Raw genomic sequence first — 5,679 nt, 5'->3', positions numbered from 1 at the left:
TATATATATATATATATATATATATATTAGACTGCTTCTTAGACTGCTTCTATTTGTCATTTCTGATTTTACAAGATGATAAACAGGTGTATCCCATGCAACTGAATACAAAAGGTCTAATTGTAGGAAAATATCAGGCTGGTATAACTAATGATGATCTGTTCACTGATAATTCTGTTCACTGATAATTCTGTTCACTTCAGCAAGCAATTGCAGAACTGAGGAGAAAAGCAAAGATTTGGCCAGTACTTGCTGAGCCCACACTTCCACGGAGGAGGCATGTGCTGAGCCTGAGTCACAGAATAGCCACAAATCATCAAGTCATGAATCCGTCTGTCTTTGGGCGTACAGAGACACATATTAGTCACAGCAAAGGGGAAAGAGATGAAATACTGCAGAAGCAAAGACAGAGGACAGGCAGTCTTGGGTCACGTATACATTAGTTCCACTGACTCAGTCACAGCGACAGGCAGAGTGTGAACTCAGAATAAACCCTGAAACAGTGAGTGACACTGTCTCACTGCTTTTTCCCTTACCTGAGCTCTTTCTTCACCAAACATGTTTCAATTCAAAAAAAGATACCAGAAGATAATGTGGATACTGCAAACTGCCTGATCTTTGTTCTGCATTTGGAAACACTCAGAGTCTCTGTGGTCAATCTGTGTCAAGGCTGCTCAGAGACACACACAGTTTGCTGAAAGAAACCCTTGAGCAATCCCTGGCACAATATTTGTCACCGAGTAGTGTATCTCCATGGGGACTGACACTCTAGCCAGGTGGTGTTGTGCAACCCTCCCAGCGGTGGGGGCTACTGTAGGTGAGGGGAGAAGAGGGGCAGCAATCAGTCAGGAGCAGCTGAGCCTTTTGTGTCTTATTATAGGTTAAACCCCCTCACCTTCTGCTCCCACCTGCTGTCTTTAGGAACAAAAGGAGGTCCCTTTTAAACTAGATTTGTTTGGCATACCACTTACTTAATTGTTTTTATTATAGTTGAAAGTATGAAATAGGTTGCTGGGGTTTTCAAAGTAAAACATTGCTTTTCTTCAAAATTGGCAAAATAATAATTTTTTTTGGATTGGAAGTGAAGGCGACATGCTGTTTGTTCTGCAGATGCAGTCCTTCTGTTCCCAAGAAGTCCCGATAAGTGGTGAAGAGTGAGGGGTGCGTCCCAAGGGGATATCACATTTCATAGCAAAAACAAGCCATTAGGTTTCAGAAGGTCTCCAGAATCACTCCTCTCTTAAACCTTGGCTAAAAGTTTCTGTCTTCACTGGCTTCTTTTCATATCTCTTTTTTTTTCTGGAAAGCAGTAGTGTTAGGGAATGTAAATCTACATCAGCATCTTACGTAGACATTAAAGGGGCACTGAAGGAAGGAAATATTGAACAACTTTGACATGTGCACCAGTTGATTTTTTCTCGTCCACATCAGATCCCTTCTTGTGTGAACCAATTTATTGTGGAACTCACATAGTCTTTCAGTCTCCCTAAAAGGGAGAGCTAATTGTGCTGTATTTCCAGTTTGGACTGGCATATAAGAAAATTGTTAAATTACTTGTTAGACATGCTGTTGTTTTACAACGCCCTTAAACTAAATCTTGAAGTCCTGCTATCTATTTTGCCATAAGGGACACACCAGCCTTTGCTCCTTAACTGTCGTGTGCGTACATCGTATGTGGTGCCTCCAGATATGCAGCATCTTACTGCCACAATAAGACTACTGTCCACCATTAAAGGGATTTCATATGACAAGCTAGACCTTCCTGAGGGTTAAAGAAGAGCAGCTGATTTAATTTATGATTTTGTTGGTGTTTCAAAATAGTTCTTGGGTTATTTTGGTGAGACAGTTCAAAAATAAACAAGCAGTTATATTCATTCAAGAGGAACTTACTAACAACTGATCAAATTGACAGATACAGGTGATTTTTTACAATAAATTTTGGAAAATTGATTAAAGGTCAGAAACTTCTCCATGAGAAACATAATACTTTAAAATCAGAATTTCTTGATACTTAAATTAAAAATTTCTGTTGACGGGCAAAATAAGAGCCTTAGTTATGCAAAGCTGGTGGAAACACCCCAGCACAGTTTTTGATAAAACTTTGGCGAAAAGTTGCAACTTGTTTACAGCAGTTTAATACAAAGCCTTTACACGACTAGTTTGTGGTTGTAAAACAATTACTGAAAAGTCAAAGTGGTGTGAATACTTTAGCATGGCAGAGTGTATCTTACAATGCTGTGCGACGGTTATAGTAAATGTGTCTAAAGTGTACCCACTGGAACTCAGACTGTTTCATATCTATTTAGGAGTCATGTTTTTGTGGTCACTAATGTGACTCACTGAGTTCCAGCCACAGCAACAAGCAGTAACTAACACTCTGCTGTGCTGGCTGTGAGAAAATAAAGGCGGCTGTTCTTTGCATTGATATAAAAAGCAACAGTTCCTATAAATAGGCTCATCCCGAGGACATAGGGATGACATAAGTATCTCCGTCTACCTCAGTGAGGCAGTCTGGTTCCTCTTTTAACCTCTCTCTATTTAGCTATTACCACATATGGGGGAGAGAAGCATGCGCTGCTGATTCTATAACACTAAAAATAGGGTAAGCCACAATAGCGCAACTTAACTTTTGTTATTTCACAGTAAATAAAACGTCGAGTCAAAAAATTTACAGATATCTGGTTATAGAAGAGCAGTTTCGGAAACAACTGTTTGCGTAATGTTTGCTTATAGCTTTTTTTTATGCTGTGTTATGACTAATGCTTTTGTCAATACAGAAGCAGACCCCATGAACGTGTGTCTGATTTGCTCTTCCAATTAGGTCAATAATAGGGAGCGTTTCTAAACAGGCTGTATTCAGACGGGTACACATATCCTCTAGCATGACTCATACACTCTACCAAAGGAAATGTGGGAGAGTTGAGCACCTTCATCATCTATTTTTCATTGTGAAGCTGATCTCATGCTGAGTCATAATATTGGTGCCTTGACATTTTGGAGCTCAACTACAAGTTCCTGAATCCCACTTGGTGCTTGTGTGTTTCGAATGTATAATCTAAGAGCAACAGGTTGCTCTTTCCCTCTTTGGGAGGGATGGATCAGGGTTTTAACTAATAAGATCAGTGATGCATTATCAGTTAGTCAATCAATGATCAAAATCAGAAGATTTCTTTATTCAAATACTAAACAATCAGATTTTGTGCATTAAATGCATCAAAGAGCCGTCAAAACTCTCCAACTTATTTTATCAAAGCAAGGGTTTGCTGTTTAGGTTTGGTAGAAATTACAGAAACCATTGTGACAAATGCTTTATTTCTTAAATATAGAAAACCTATTTTATTAGAATTAAAATTTAAATTCAGTTCAGTTTATTCATATAACAATATTTATCATTCTATGCATTTTCACAGCTCTTTGCTGATGTACAGAAATATGCATGTAGTCAAATTATAGGGACAGATTGAAGATAAATTATTATTTTAGATTTAATCCCACTTAATATTGAGTCGGATTCTTAGTCATTCTGCCAACGGGTAAATTGTATTGTAGGGAACGCAGCCAACAGCATCAAATCTCTGAGTTTGCAGGAGTCAATCTTCTTGAAGGAGTGTAGGATGACAGTGAATGTCTGATTTAATAAAAAAATATAACCAAAAACAACTAGAATAACACAAAATGGAAATGAAACCAATAAGCTAGAAACCACAGAAATACATGAAACAAAATGTAACTGAAAAAACAAAAAGAAAAACCTAAACAGAACCAAAAAGTGCAGAATCATGAGATTGAACTTAGTATTTTGTAAGGAACCTGGACAAGGGAGAAGCATTTCATATTAGATAACATTTTCCAGCATGTACTGTATGTCAATATGGGTTTGAAACCATCAGCAACAACAGCTGATGTTCTGAAGCACAAATTAAATCAAGTGTCCCATTGGATCATTATCAGATTTCGAAAAACTGAAGATCTACCCCATACTTGAGGTGCATGGAGTTGCTTTACTAATTGAATATGTTTGTATACTACAAACCTCCTCCTGTGAGTGACTCCAGTTATTTTTCACAGTAAATGCTGCGAAAGGATAAACAGTTAGAACTACAGTAGAACAGCTGCTTTCTCAATTGATGTATTGACGAAGGTATTTAGAAGGCGCGCAGCCATAAGAAAGATATCAATAATTCTAATATTACGTTTTTTACATTACTAGAGTACTCCTAACTAAGTATTAACATACGGTATTGTTACTCTGGGGAAATCATTAGTTTTACTGGTGAAAATTACAGCTTTTATCAAAGCAACTAAAGTATTTTGGTTCAGCAAAGCCCAGATTTATTGCTGTGATATTTATTTTATTTTATTTATTTGATATTTATATGGAAAGGTCTTTTTTTTCACTGTTTGCATTCTAAAAAATTAGTTGTAAGTATTTAATTGTTGTTATTAAAGGTAGGTGACCCGTAAAAGTCATTCTGCTACAGTTGTCCTTTAAGGAAATCTTTGCAATCGTTCTCCATTTATGCTGTGCTAAAATAAACGCCCGGTGCTCATCAGCTTAGTGACTTAACAGAAAATGGCATTTGGATCCAGTTTGGATCTACTTAGGAAAATGTGAATCTATGGATTGCAGATTAGAATTACTTGGTGGTCTGGTTAATGCAAAATACAAACCATAAATCTAAAAACTACTGCAGTTACATCTATTTCAGTAAAACTGCTTAGCCTTACAATAAGATTACCGCCAGTGTTTTTAGCATTAATAAAACCATTAGCAATCATTCTTCTGTTCAGCTGAAATGACAAAAATCTCAAACGTATGCCACTGCTACTCAGCAATAAGAACAGATATCCCACTCTGAATTTTCTAAGAACCAAAGCATTACTCGAAATGAGGAAATTAAATGCCAGGGTTCCTGTATTAAATGCAACGTTAAAAGTGCAAGTTTGAGCATGACTTTCATTATCTCTGAAAGATTAAAACCAGAGTGCAGCACATTAAGAATCAAAAAGAAAATAATCCCACCATTTCTCCAACAAGCCGTCCCTTCTCAGGACTCGGCCGTCATCATTTCTTGACTCCAGGTCTCTAAGCAACCAAACTACCCCACCCCAAAGACCCCAACCTCATCCACCCTGCCATTAGCGAGTTTATGTTTCACGCTGCTTTCTACATGTCATGGTTTCTGATAAAACCATAATGGCCTCGATGACATGATCACTGCTTTCCTCACTCTTAGCTCATTTTATCAGTGTCTCAGTTTAGAAACATAACAGCAGTTTATTTCAATATTAGTTAAACGTTGTAGTGAGATGTAGATGTGCTTAATGTGTAAAGATGAGGAGCATTCTTCAGATTAAATTATTTGGCAAAGGCAATTATGAAATTAAATGATCAACTCAAAGACTCTGGAAGAGGATTCTTCCAGGAAAAACTATGATTTTATTATAACTTATTATTATTATAACTCATTTAGTAAGCTGAATTACTCAAAAAGATGAATCTTTCAACAAAATTATTACTTTTGAATATGGTTATATATTTTGCTAATTGATTAACGTTTGACAAAGTTTATGCTTTATCAACATGTTCTAGTATTTCTAGCAAGGAGTCAGTACTAAACTGATATTTATTTAAAACACAAGATCCCAGTACATTTCAAGCCAAACCAAACCCTTAAA

This window comes from Cyprinodon variegatus, unplaced genomic scaffold (genome assembly GCF_000732505.1).
Source record: "Cyprinodon variegatus isolate N-32 unplaced genomic scaffold, C_variegatus-1.0 Scaffold626, whole genome shotgun sequence".
Classification (NCBI taxonomy): domain Eukaryota; kingdom Metazoa; phylum Chordata; class Actinopteri; order Cyprinodontiformes; family Cyprinodontidae; genus Cyprinodon; species Cyprinodon variegatus.
Note: the sequence above shows the minus strand (reverse complement) of the source record.